The sequence below is a fragment of the Aethalodelphis obliquidens genome, unplaced genomic scaffold (assembly GCF_003676395.1).
Source record: "Aethalodelphis obliquidens isolate GAN/ISIS:26980383/991018 unplaced genomic scaffold, ASM367639v1 scaffold52, whole genome shotgun sequence".
NCBI lineage: Eukaryota > Metazoa > Chordata > Mammalia > Artiodactyla > Delphinidae > Aethalodelphis > Aethalodelphis obliquidens.
The window spans coordinates 9,717,204-9,732,803 of NW_020837996.1; positions in this window are offsets into that span (position 1 = coordinate 9,717,204).

The following is a 15,600-nucleotide window of genomic DNA, read 5'->3' on the forward strand; positions in this document are numbered from 1 at the left end:
AACACTGCACAGGTACTCTAACCTTAAAAAAAAAAACAAAACCCAACTATGTGAAAGAGGTATTGAATCTAGTATACAGAAGGTGCATTACAGGAACCAAATCCATAAGGCAGAATTGCCTTTTTAGTGTCCACACATATTTGAGAAGAAAATGAAGAGGAATAAGATGATAGGCATACCTGACATTAAAGAAAAGCTTATTCGTGACTAATGCAATGGAGAATTTGTTTAAGAACAATTCACAGGCATGATAGTCTGACCCTTCAGTGAGCCGAGCTCATGAAGTCCTCAGCTGTTGGCTGAATACGTGCAAATAAAGTACAGTAGGTGATAGTAACGGGCAGATGTCATGTAAAACGGTGACATACCTCCTACCATTCTCGGAGGTAAAGGACAGAATGTCTGACCTAGCCTTTCCTCAAGTTTCTTTTCGATTCTTTCCTATATATCTTTCTTCCTCTTGCAGAAGCTAAACCAGTTGTATAAGTACAGTTTATTTTCATAGGTAACCCGAATTTGAAAAATGATATGCTTAAGTGTTGGAAGAAGACACTACAGTTGACACCAGTAGTTCAAAACTGGGGAAATGTTGACCCCTAGAGGACAGTTGGCAATGTCTGAAAACATTTTTTATTGTCACAACCAGGGAGGTGCTACTGGCTTCTAGTGGGTAGAGGCCAAGGATGCTGCTAAATACTCTACACTGTACAAGACAAGCCCTATCCCCACTCCCGCCAACAGAGAATTATCCAGCCCAAAATGTCAATAGTGCCAAGGTTGAGAAACTCTGGTTTATACCCAGGAAATAAATGGACTGAAGAGAATCCATCTCTTCACATTCATTGCCTTGAATGTGAAAGAGATCTAATTAGACTACAGGATAGAATTACAGAATCTCTGCAGATTATTTGGTCACATCCTGCTCCATCCACCCTTATGGTTTTAGAGACCTGGCATCTTGCAACCTTATGCATAAAATGAATATACTAGAATATTAAATCAAATTCCTAACTAACATACAGTATAATTTAATAGGTACTCATTATAATCAAATATAAAAAGACTCCAGTTGACTTTTTTTTTTAATGAAGTTCTATTTTTTTTTTAATTTATTTATTTTATTTTTGGCTGCTTTGGGTCTCCGCTGTTGCACCCGGGCTTTCTCTAGTTGTGGCGAGCGGGGGTTACTCTTCATTGCGGTGCGTGCATTTCTCATTGCGGTGGCTTCTCTTGTTGTGGAGCACAGGCTCTAGGCGTGTGGGCTTCAGTAGTTGTGGCACGCAGGCTCAGTAGTTGTGTGGCTCGTGGGCTCTAGAGCGCAGGCTCCGTAGCTGTGGCGCACGGGCTTAGCTGCTCCTCGGCACGTGGGATCTTCCTGGACCAGGGCTCGAACCTACGTCACCTGCACTGGCAGCCGGATTCTTAACCACTGTGCCACCAGGGAAGTCCCCCAATTGACTCTTATTATTATCTTCATGGTGGTGATACTGATAGCCGTCCTCCTTATAGTGCCTCTAGGACTGACAGCCAAAGATCCACAAAAACAATCTTTCCAAATTTTACTCAAGTGACTCAAGTTGATTTTTCTTTTGTAATAAAGTTGACATATTTAAAAATTATAAACACAGATTGCTCAAATGAAAGCATTTTGAATAGACTTCTCAACTGAGGTTTTTTTTTACATGCTTCAGTGATAGTGATTCTTTTTATCAGTCAAAGTAAATCAATATTTATGTCATCCAGGAAATCTGACTAATGCTAGGAATTACTGAATAGGCAATTACATTTCAAATGCAAAATTTAACAAAATAGTGGTATAATGTAGGAAGCAAATGAAGTAGCAATACAGTAAAACCAAGTGCATTTCAAAGAGCCCACTGATTTGAAGCTTTTCCAGTCTGTTTTCAAATCTTCTTTTGATATTCATAAATTCAAATTAAATAATAGAATTAATGAAAGAAATAAGAGATGTCTTAAAGGTATCATCTTTCAGCATAATATTCTTGGGTAGTTTATGACTACAGAGTGGCAGCTTTATCCACTTTAACAGTGAGCTTCAGGGAATAGGGCTGAAAAGTATGTTCATGAGGAAATACGTCAAGTTCGTTAAACGCTTAACATATCATAAGTAAAGACTTATTTTTCTAATGAAAGCGTACATCTGTCTCCCCTAAATTCTAACATGCATTTTTAATCTAAAATATCTCCTTTCCTACTGTGGAATTGGAAAAATAATGTGATTCAATAAAATCATTCTTTTTTGAATTTACTTACTTGGTGATTATACTTGTCAAATTAGTTTGACAAATTAGTCCTATAATATTCATCACAGGGCCTAGAGTCCATAAGTAACAGATAAACTCTGTGAGTCACATCACTCTATGTATGATTTTGCTTATTTGTAAATTTGATGATGTCAACATATAGTTCTATACATTGATTTTTCTAAAATCACATCACTTTTTATTACCTGGAAGAAAACGTGCAATAAATTACACTTTTTTATGCATCCATTTTATTGATAACAATCTTGGAACGTTTTCTTTCTTTCTTTGATAGGGGGTCTTCCAGGCATTTAAAGTGACCAACTCCATGATTTGCCTAAGACTTTCCCAGTTTTAGCACTCAAATTCCACGTAAGCGTGAAAGGAGAAACATATAGAAAGTTATATAACCTTCCACTCCATCTAGTCATAACGTCAAGAGTTGTAATTTGTAGAACAATAGAGAAAAACATCATACGTATGTAAGTTTACAAAGCAAAAGCAATTCCAAATACTCTGATCCGAATAATCCTGAAGCTGAGTTCTATGAAATCTCTGGATACAATTCTCCTCAAACCTTAGGTTTTAAACATCAAGAAAGTGACACAGGGATTACAGTTGACTCAGAGTCATAGATTCTGAGCTTGCAGTCTCAGGTTATTTATTCTGTTCAACATCCTCTATATTTATTTATGTTTTCTCTGGCCTCCAAACCTTCAGTTTTCAGTAAGGAAATTGTCACAGCTAGGTTTATGTATTCTACCCAGAGAGTCCATATCCTACTGATTCTAGGTTTACTCTCTTCCTTAATCTTAACCTTTCTCTTACTCGACACACTTAAAATCACCATGAATTCACAGGAAGATACCTGCAATAAATGGCAGAATTGGTAATGGAACAGTTGAGCATTCATTACAAAGTCAGATGAGTTCTTTGTCATTTACGAAGACAGGAGAGACTGACATTAAAATACGGTTCATTAAAAGTGAATTTTAGCCTGGCCATTTACAGTGCCAAAACATCTGGAGACTATTCTAATTTATACTGGAATGCCTTCAAAAATATTTGAACTCCTAACTAAACACAAGGGAATTGGTAAGTAGAAGGCTGTGGGTATTGTACTGAAGTGAGATATCTATTTATTTTTCAGAAAACTGCCATATATCAGCCTAAGTACCCTTCAACACAAACTCAGTTACGCTTTTTAAAAGTGTTACTTTTTCCTTGCCCTTCAGTTTTTACCTTACCATTTTTCTGGAATACGTGTTGACAAATGGTTCAGGGAAGTAAGTGGTTAAGTACGCTAAACTAATCCCCTCCAACCCCACATACAGATTGCTCATCCTTATCTAAATGAAAGACGGAGGATCAGAGCTAAGTAAGTGGACACGGTGCAAAGGTACAAATGAATCCAATGCAATAGATAGCCACAGCAAAACTGCCCCTACTTGTCCTTGCAAAGCTAACCTATCTCAGGAGCTACCACAAACAATATCCATGCTTTCCTCTCCAACATTTGAGTTGAGGCTGTTTATTTACATGATGCTTTATAACAGCTTTAGACTTCACTTTTTTTTTTTATTCCTCATAATATCTTCTTAGATAATTAAGGGGCAACTCTTTAAAAAGTGAAAAGAATCTTAGCTTTAGGGAGTGTGTGAGTCAATGGTGAGGTAAATCCAATGCATAAGAAAAAAAAAAATCACTTAGGCAAGGACCCAAAGCTGTTTGACTTCCAACTCCTATTGACTAGTAACATATAGCATTTTATTCTCCTAACATCTCGTTTTACCAGGAAAAACAACAACAACAACAACAACAACCATATCTTGCTAATAGTTTCAGTACACAATTTCAAATTTTATCTTAATGGCAAAGACTTTCCTGGCCTTACCAGTCAGATAAATCAAGTGTTTCTCTGTTTTCTCTCACTGGACTATTCAAACCTCTATTGACTAATTTCTATCTGTCTTATTTTTCAAGGGCAAAGGCTTTGTGACTTTAGTTCCAAATACCAAGCCCAGTGCCTTACCCAGAGAGGTGCTGAATGAGTATATGAGATTACGCACAGTGTATCACCATAGTTAGTCAAGGATGACTCTTGTTTCATAGTTTATGTATAGTGTTGTTTACTTTACAGTCGAAAAGGAGTTTTAGTTGTGTATGTGTATTTCTTGTCCCAGTATTTTGTTTAGAAACATACTGGGAGTCATCATGAGCTACTATCAGGTTAAATGACGCACAATTGATTTATTCATTCACTTAACAAACACCTATTGCTAAGCACGCATGAATAAAACCATCACCATATGCCTTACTTGCACTAGGCTTATCAACACAACAGTGATCAGAACAGAGATTTCAATCCAGATCTATCTGAAGCTTGGTCTCTTTAACTTCTATTCTTTTTTGTCTTCCAAAACTCTGGGCTGAATCCAGAATGTTAAACTATACAATGAGTCAAATTAGTTTGTTATACGTCTTGTTAGTGACAGATGAAATTTATATTCATATTTTTCTTACTTCTCCTTTTCTTCTACTTCAAATTCTCCCTGCTATAACTCCTTTCCAATGCTAAGGGTGTCACATAATCTGTTTATAAAATATTCACAAATATAGCAGTCAATATTACATTTTATTTGTACCTATATTCAGAGCTGATGTTCATCCAGTGCATGCTGATATGAACAGACTGTTTATATATGCTTTCAATTCTTATTGTCCAATGTGTGTGCCATATCATTCTCTATAGCACCCCCGTGTCTCATACAGAGCCCCATGATCAGGGTGTCCAAGGGAAAACAAGACTATTCTATTTCTCATGGTCAGTGTGGCAGTCAAGGGGACAGTTGCCAACCACCAGGGCAGACAGGACAGGATTGACTATATCATGTGGTACATGTTTTTTACTTTTACTTGCATAGCACTTTCTTTTCTTCTGATAAACACACCTAGTTTTCATCTAGGGAACTCCCCCTTTGACACTGGGTGATAGGTAGGACTACAATCAAAGTGCTCTGTTGACTTTCCTAGTGCCCTGCCAATGCGTAGGCATGCTGTTCAAACATAACCCATTTAGTTGCCACTCTTAGAAATTTGAATCTTGAGCAAAGAAACAGAAAAGCTAAAAATAAATTAATAATTAAGTAACTAAACAGTTTGGCTCACTGGCAACACTCTGACAATATTATGTATTAGTTTTTATCATCTGCATTCTTAAGTGTAGCTGTTTTCATACTTCCTGAGGGTCATTTCCCTTACTCCACACCCCCAGCTACTCCATCAATTGTGTCAGTGTTATCAGTCGACTTGTGAGCTCCAAAAATATATGTTGAAGTCCTAATTCACAGTACCTGTGAATGTGACCTTATTTGGAAAAAGGATCTTTGCAGATGTAATCAAATTAAGATGGAGGTCATTAAGGTGGGCCCTAATCCAAAAGGACTATTGTCATTATAAGAATAGGAGAAGAGACACAGAGACAAACACAGAGTCAATAAGCCTTATGATGACAGAAGCAGAAATTGGAGTGATGGGCCTACAAGCCAACAATTGCCTGCAACATCGGAAGCTAAGAAAGGGGCTTAGAATAGATTCTCCCCTAGAGACTTAGACACCTAGATTTCAGATATCTAGCCTCCAGAAATAAGAAAGAATAAATTTCTGTTGTTTTAAAGTCACCCAGTTTGTGATACTTTGTTATCTCAGTCCTAGGAAATCAAAATAGCCAGTTACTCCAAAATCTTCAAGAAAGAAATAAAAGAGCTTAAAAATTAGAGAACCTGACAGTCATTACTTGCTGCAACTTAATTTTGTTTAGATATAATTTGGATGGCTTATATACAAGGAGGTTGGGTCTCTCTTTCAGTCTAGTCATGGTAATCCTATTCTAAGTTGCCCCTCACTGATCTAAAAAAGCCAGTGTGATCCAACTCTGGCCAATGACTCACAGGGGGAATCTGCTAAGAGTCTTCTGGAAATGGGTTTTCCTCCTAAGAAAAGAGACTGGCAGGTACAATAAGAAAAGATGTGTTTTTCTCCACCTGCTTACCTTCTGCTACAGAAATTGTCTGTGGAGTATTGCAGATGTCTTGTAACCATGTGGTAAGACATCACCAACACAATGAGTAGTTATTAGAAGCAGAATGAACTTGGGTACTTGCACAAGCCACCGCACAAACCCTGGAATCAGTAGTCTCTGGACTTATGTGAGCTTAAAAGTAACCCATTACATTAGCCACTTTCTGTTGTGTATTCTAGTATCTTTAGTCAAAAGCATCTTACAATATCTGTACAATATCATAGTCTGGGAACTGTCTAAGGACTTCAATCCAGTAGGTCAGCTGGCTAACAAGAATGGCATTAGTGATCAGATGTTTGAAGGTAATTCCTAATTAGTGCAAGACTATTGTGTTTATTGTCTGGTGTTACAGTACATCGTGTGGATGTCTACTTTGACACAACTGCAAAGTAATTGTTACAGATATTGAATCAGTTATGCAGGAATTCCTAAAATATCCTGAAAAGTGGATTTCCCTTTAGTCTTCTCCTAATATTTTCAACGTCTCTGGGTCACAGACTCTGGTATTTTTAGCTTCTATTCGGGGGAGAATAAGAGAAAAAATTGGGACAGAAAAATAAAAAGAGTGACAAAACTAAGTGAACAGCTCTAACATAATGAAAACCTGGAATAGGTTAAGAGTTTAAAATTTTTATTCCTGAAATATAGATATGGAGGTCTGAATCATAGTAGTTTTTCCCTAAAAATTTTGTTTTGCTAAGGAAGTCTCTTGTGTAGCTTAAAGACATCGAATTTAGTTCGGGAACAGGTACTAGGAAATGTCCTTGTCAGTCAGAAAGCCCTTACCCTTTCAAGTAAACCAAGCTAACTGTAGGTTAGGAATGGATTTTACTTTTTATTTATTTGTGTTTGTTGCATGATTGCATTCTTTCTCATAATTGCTTCCTCCTGCAAATCCAAATACCACGGCCATGTTCACAGCAGGAAGTGGGCAATGGGATAGAGGGGCACCTATGTCTGTACTGATTTACCAAAAAAAACCCTAAAACATTCCACTTCCCCCAAAAGACTTCCCCTTTAGGCTCATTAACTTAAAGTGACCCTCAAGACCACCTTTACTTGCAAGGTAGAATGTCAAAGCAAGAAACATAATTCTTACAGGTGAGTAGTTTCTTACCTGAACATTTTGGTTAATATAAACTTCCTTTGCCATAATTTCACACATAGTCAGAAAAGAGTTAACATCTGCATGGCCTAGATGAGTTCAGATAAAATAAACACTTGATTAATGTGTTTTAATGGCTAAGCTAGTGCTTATTTGTATGTTGGCATTATAAAATTTAAAGGCTTTTCAATATAAAATCTGAGACACTACTAGAGTGGGGCAAAACTTTTTGAATTTACTGAATGTTGCATTTAATATTTTAGAAAATTATCCTAGGAACTATATGGAATTACATACTGATATTTACTTAATAAGATTTCACAGTGTGTATAAATATATAAATAGATGTACATTTGTTATGATATTGTATTGGGGTATCAGATGCTGAGCTATCTTTTGTGGTCATGTTTTATTTTTATCACAGGCAATTTTTCATATTGTCCTATTATCATAGGAATACTTCCTACAGAGAAAATGTGCTTAAGCCATTACGCTAAATGTATGGTAAGTACTATATCTTATATTATGGTTTGCTATATGATTTATCTTATCAAGTACGAAAACAAAGGATGAATCGTGTCCTCTTTATATAACGTTTACTTTAAATTCTATAAAGTGCAATGCATTTACTTCCTTGAACTCTGTTTTGTTCCTCTTATTCCCAACCATAGTAAATATTTGCACATCTAGGCTGCCTGTAGCTTTCACGTGCTGGAGAGTGAATAGATAAAAGGTTGAAATGATAGAAGAAGACCAAAATTTAGCATCAACCTTGACGCAAATGCAATGCACACAAGAGATTCTGATTTATATTCCTATTATGTGAAATGAGGATTTCATTTCTGGATTTTCACAATTTCAAGGAACTCCTATTTACCAAGGCAGAGTCATGAGGCTCACCAAGCAGCTGTGTGGGTCTGTAACCACCTGAAGTCCAGCTGTGACTGTGGATTTTCAAGTGTATTAGGATGAGGGAAAACTTTCTAAAACCCATTTCCAGTATCTGTGCTTGAATTCAGCCTATGAAGGTTTTATGAAAAATTAGAGATGATGACTCAGCTTGTTGTACCCATGCTTTGCAGGCAAAATTCATCTTTTTGAAAAATAACATAGGCTAAAGATGTCAGGTATAATCACTTATAAATCAAACCTAGCAAATCCTCTTTATTCATGTATATAAAATGAGAAATATTTATATGTATCATTTACTTTCTTCAAACTATCATAACACCCCTTGACCTGATGAGAAAGGAAGGTGAATGTTGTGAAGTTATTGTTCTGATCCATGTATAGAAATCCTTGTTAGGATAGATAATGAAGGTGGTTTGACTGTCAATAAGCAAATATTATTACCTTCTGAAAGCCCCAAGTAAAAGCCATGTTTTCAGCAATGGTTCATTGAGGTGGAGGAAGGTAAACAATTTGACTGAAGCCAATCTGTGAAATGACCAAATCTCATAAAGCTATTAAAAAATATGTTAAATCCAATCCAGGTTAATGTGTTATAGCTGTTTATTGCCAGGGGCACGAGTAGGGGCAAAGACAGGTAGGAGGCAGGAGGACATGCGAGTGTAAATGCAAGGGCAAAGGGATAGGAGGACAGAGTTAGGGGCAGAGAAAGGTGAAGTGGCCTGGGTGTTCTCAAAACTAAAGAGGAAAATTTATGTTTACGGAAAAGTTCACTCTTTCTTGGAAAATGTTCAGAAATGAGGAAATGTTAGGTATCTAAAATTAGTCATTCCATAAATTCAATATTTGGCAAGTTGATTTTCACTGAATGGGCTTTTAGCAAATTGATGTTGGCGGCATTTAATAGTGTCAAAGGCCACTAAATACTCTGGATTAAACTTTTCTGCATGGAAAGTATTCTTTACGGTAGTGTGAATGACTTTAATCCAATCAGATCAACAGCTTGCTCTGAACTAGACGAGACAGGATGGGAGGTCAAGTTCAACTGAGTGGGATGGAGGGGATATTTGATCTCAGGGCTTCCACAGGTGGTGAGTTACTGTGAATAACAGAAAAAGGTAGAGAACAAACTAAATGTCTCGTTATAGAGCAAGGTTAAATAATATACAGAATACAGATTTAGGCATTTATATGATAGTGAATATTTATCAACATGGCAAGATACTTTACGCAGTAGACTGCGAGAGCAGAAACTTTATCTGATGTGCTCACTATTAAACCTAGCGCAGTACCTGGTATAAAGGAAAAGGGATCAGATTATCAAATATAAAATATCACATTTTCTGTTTAAAAAATTTTGAAAGAAAATTTCCTAAGGTTTAAACAGTGCTAGGTATTTTTAAATTATTTATTTATAATTTCTAATTCATATCAATAAACATGTTAATTTTTAGAGAAAAATAAAATTAATGGAATTTCATTGTTCTGAAATAGTTTGCAAACTTCTTATTATCTTTTGGTATCCTTGAATTCAGATTGTATATGTGACCACTTTTTGCCATTTGGCTAATATATTCCATTGACACGTTAGAGCAGGCAGTTAGCCAGATACAAGCAGAGAAGGAAGGCATGGGTCACATGGCAGGAAACCATACATCTCGGGCCGACAGGGGTCCTAGAGGCAGACAAAGCAAGGTAGGAAAAGGTGGGAATCTCCGGCTTCTGAATGTAACCTTTTGCTCATTATGGCCTCATTACAATAAAATTAGTCTTGCTGATAAGAAGTGCTCATCGTGCACCAACACCATGATACTTCTGATCAAGACTAACTAAATAAGGACAAAAATCCCTCCTCCTCTTGGGAAGGTGCAGATGGGATAAAAATCAGGAAATACAACCCAAGACCCCTCCCTCTGCAATGAATATCCCACCCAGTCATTTTCACACTCCGTATAACCAGCTTGCCAAAGAAACTCAGGGCAGCTGCTCACCTGAGCCTGCCTGCTCGCCCTCCCGAGAGTGTACTATTGCTTAATAAATCATGGTTTTGCTCTCTTGGTCTCTGTGTCTCTGAATTCTTTCTGCAATGGAACAAGAACCTACTCTCCAGTAACAGACATAAGACCAATCATGCTGCCCTCCTCACCCTGACAAAAAAAAAAAAAAAAGCAACTCCATATATTCACCCTATAACTGATACTTACGAAGCAGTATGTTGTATATAACTTTCTGCTTAGATTTGTTAAAAGCATGCATGTCAAGATGATTTCAGTTACATTCTGCTTTTTATGCATATTTATTGCTATGCAAAGGGCATGTGGAAAGTCCACCAAAGTGGATATTGTGCATTAGATAAGTGGTGATTATCAGTAAGTAAAGAAAACAGAACCTTTGCTCAAAGAATCCTTTTGAAGAGGATGTAAGAATACAAAGTTTAAGAGTGCTAGAAAATATTCCTTATAAAAGTAGTAGAAAAAAAAAGTAGTAGTCACTCAGGAGTCATTGTTAGCATATAGCTTTTGGTATAGTGGTTAATTCATACAGGTTCATTAATAGGTAAAAATGGTTTGTTATACTCATTCTTTACCCAACTTCATGCTTAGCTCCTCAATGTGTCTGCAGATTTTCTAGGTAAAATTTGGTTTAGTAGAAATCTTAATTTGGAATGCTTTCCTTAGTTCCAAAGCATTAAGATACTCTCCTAAGTGATGTTATTGAAATAATTAAATTTCTTCCCTCCCCCATTCCACTGTAATCCATTGCTTTGTTCAAGGGAAGAATATTTGTGTGCTGTCACTTTTTCACACATAGTGATTATTTAAAGAAAGAAGTTTGCATAAGAATCTATTCTGGCTCAATAGTATAGGAATATTTCCTTTCCTCATAAAGATTCTGTGTATTTTTTTTTTTTGGGAAAAAATTATTAGTAGAAAAAATTAGATAGATATTTCTATTAGAAAAGAACCTCTGGGCATGGTCTGGAGGTAGGAGAGTGAGAAAAGAGGAACTGATGATGTTCTACATAATAATGCAAAGACCTATATCTATCACTAATAGGAAATTAAGCTTGAAGTGAAAAAGTGCACTTTGCATTATTCTCCTAAAAATAGTTATTTTAGACTAATAAAAATGAACTATGGGAAATAAAATGAAGATTCGGTGGCCTCATAAATGCCTGTGTGGGTGAAAAAAACAACTCTATGGCAATACAAATCCTTGAAGGAAATAAGTGAAGATTTGCATTCTGAGGGATTGAATGCAAAAGCCCAAATGACCCTCTCCCTTACCATTATCTTTTCCTTTTGTTTGTTTTATTTTCTTCAAGGTATTCATCACTATATAAAAACAAACAAACAAAAAAGAACTATTGATTGCTTATTTCTTGTTCATTCTTTGTCCTCTCCCTGAACTAAAATATGAGCTTTATGAGAACAGGAGTTCTGTCTACACTGATTGTTGATATATCCTCTTCCCTCTAAGGGTACTTGAACAAAGTAGTTGCTCAATAAACATATGTCATGTGAATGTACGAATAAGTCATACTATGAGGAATTAAGGAACAGGGCAATTAAGAGGAGCTGAGGTCAGTATCATCATTCACATCTTAGAAATATTATAATGCCGGAGGACAACAGTGTGACAACTAGGGGAAAGAACAGTGTTCTGGTAGAGATAAAAGCAGTTGGGAGGAGAAGGAGGTACAACAAAGCAACACTGATTTTGGCAGACTCAGATACGGATGTTGGAAACCATTCTAGAGGAGGAAGGCCTATGAAGCAGAGGAAATGGATTTTTGATTTACTTTGAGAAGAGATGAACTGTTCAACTTACTATAAGTTCTCATAGGACCTAACTTTTAATTTCTGAGTTATAAAGAAAGGTTATCCAATCCATATTTCCTGAACTGTGTCTAAGCTATGTTTTCACTGCATGGCAATTGTAGTTTGCAAAGTACATCCGTATAATCCTAAGCGTTTCTTGGCTTACAGTCCAGAACATGTCAGTAGCTTATATCTCATGGGAAATGTTGTAAACATTTTAATTAGATACCACTTTGCTTCTGTCTCTTATTTTCTGCAGAAACACAGCTCCTGTTACTTCCCACCTCTGGAGAGAACGCTACAGATAGGATGTAGAAAACATAGGTCACTCCAACATTGCTGTGTATGTGTGTGTGTGAATACAGTCTGTGTATATGTAAAAATATGTATGTTACAGTGTATGTATGTGAACAATGTTTGTGTATGTACAGTGTATGTATGTGAACAGCATATGTGTGTATGTATGTGTTCATCATTCCTGATGTGTGCTGTCTGTTTTCAGGATAAAAATTCTCATGAAGTGAGTTGTTGAAAGACTATCATGATTTGTGATAAAGTAGAAACCCAGGTTGTCTTTAAGTTTTAAATTTCAGATGATAAAAAGATCCAGAAGGCACTGAACCGTTTTCATTAAGTGGGTGTTCTGAACATTAGCTGTTCACTAGAGACCAGAAGAGCAGATGACATTACACATAGTCAGAGAGACATCAAAGTGACTTGGAATGAGAAAAGAACACTGTAAGCTATAAAATAAAGACCTTGCAAGATGTTATTCCAGATTGAATAACTCAGACATTGGGAAATGTAGTGCAATATATTGCACTCTGATTATAAAAGAGACCAAAGAAACAAGTACTTGTGTACATTTGTAATATGATAAAAATATAATGAAATATAAGCACTTTGGGCTTATTACGCAATGACCTCCAATCAAGCCACCAAATGCATTCCTGAAAAGTTTTAAGGTAAATAGAAAATGAGTTTTGCATAAAGTAACATAGCATTACTGGGACATTGTATTTATGAGAAATATTCTTGAGTATTTTACGAGTACTCTTAAAGGAGGTTTTTTAAGGACCTGTGTCATATATATCCAGGATGGGTCACCATCAGTAGGATCTGTGACCATGGACTAGAGTGTATCCAGTCGTTGGCGGCTCTGCTTGGATATTTAACAGACATGCCAAACGTGGCATGACCAAAGGAGAGAAAAAACAAACAAAAAACCCTCTTATATCTTGTATCAATATTTAGCCTCAAGCCTTGTTTTCCACAGTCTTTCAAATCTCAGTAAATGTCAGTGTCACTTACCCAACTGTTCAAGCCAAAAATACCAACAGCCTTATCCCTTTGTTTTCACGTTTCCGTATCTTCTATGCATTGGTAAATCATTTTGATCCTAACTTTAAAATGTTTTTTTTTTCTGTATGCAACAGATATTGTTTAACGTATCAACAAATATCTTAAATTCCCACAATTCATTTTCCATATAGCTACCTAAGTATTCTGTTTGAAGTGTAAATCAGATTATATATATATATCTTGATTAAAATCCTCCAGGGATTTCTCATTATTATTAGAATAAAATCCAAGCATCTTAGCACTTACAATATTGCCCCAACTGTACCCTTCCTCCAATTTCCATCACTTATTCTTCTCCAGATACCTTTTTAAATTCTGCTTTTAAACAGCCAAGACAGGGAGGTTCCAGTTATAGAGGTCTCTCCCACTGAATGCAAGTTTACATCTTGGAAGGAATATAAATATCTGAGGACTCAGAAAAACAAATGGTAGCAGGTGGACTGGGAAATGAGAGCAGAATTCAACGTACCACTAAACTGGTAGTGAATTTACTATTTCTCCCCCCTTCCTGTATTGCTTGGCCTGGCCCCGACTCAAAGGAAGCACAAAACTGCATACTAAAGACAGAAAGAGCTTCAGGAGTTCCAAAGTAAAGAGGACTCCTGAAATGCAGAGAAAGTGTGAGAATTCCCTGTGGTTGTTTTTCTTTCTCTTTTCCATTCTCTCTTGCACTCTCTAGCCTCTGGGAAACTCTAGAGCTGAAGCTGCAGCCCTGGTGGTTGAGCAGGCACCTAAAACTCTGAGGGAGGGAAACTTTCTTAACAGAGGAGCCATGATCTCAAGAGCAGGGGGATGAATCTGTTGCTTGTTGCCTCTTTTTCTTGTTCTATTTTTACCACTTTCTTCCAAATTCAGTCCCAGTTGTGGGAAGTGCATGGGAAAGCAGGTTAACTAAAGCCCAAGCTCTCTGACCAGAGGATCTGGAAAGGAAGCTGCAGGGGACTGGGAAGTATCAGGGAGTTTTCAGAGAGGAGGGAGCTCAAGAGAGAGAGATCAATCCCATAAAATTGTGTATGAACTCCTGTGCTCACCTCTGAACTGAACATGTGGGGATCTGACCCAAAATAGGATATCAAAGGCTTTAAAACTGACTACAATATAGACCAGGCACAGAATGGCTGCTAGAAAGTGAACACACCAAGTGATCCAAATAGCACTGCAAACACTTTAAAAACTGCACAGACATTGAAACCACAATCTAAAAAAGTAGATCAGAGCTTTTAGCTTAAACCTGAAAGAAGAGCCATCTTCTTATGATTTAAATAAGAGAGTCTCGTAACACAATACTCAAAATGTTCAGGATACAATCCAAAATTGCTTGGCATGTGAAGAATCAAGGAAATCTTAACACTTAAAACAATCAACAGATAGCAAAACCAAGATAACAGAGTTGTTATACTTATCAGATAAAGACATTAGAAGAGCTATTATAACCATGCTTTAATAGGCAAATGCAAACACTCATGTCATGAACAGAAAGATCCAAAGTCTCAGCAAAGAGTTAGAATATACAAAGATAAATGAAATGGAATTGTTTGACTGATGAATAATCAAAATAGAAAATTCACTAGATGGCCTAAATAGGATAATGGTAAAGAAGCAGATAACTTCAAGGTGGATCATGAGAAATTAAGCATTCTGAAAAAGAGAGAGGAAAAGAGATTAAAAAATAATAATAATAAAAACAGCCTCAATATCCTGTGGGACAATATCAAAAGGTCTAACACTGGTGTCATCTGAGTCACAGAAAGAGAAAAAGAGTATGTGATAGAGAAAAACGTGTTTGAAGAAAAATAACTGAAAACTTCTCTAATTTGGTGAAAGTGACAAACTTACAGATGCAAGAGGGAGGCTCAGGAAATTCCAAGCACAATAAACTCAAGAAACTCACATTGCAGAGACATCATAATCAAACTTCTGAAATTAAAGACACATACAAAAATCTTGACTGCAGCCCAGGGCTCATTACATATGGAGATACTAACTCAAATGACTATATTTGATATCAGAAACCATGACAGTCAGAAGGAAGTGAAACAATATTTTTAAAGTGCTGCA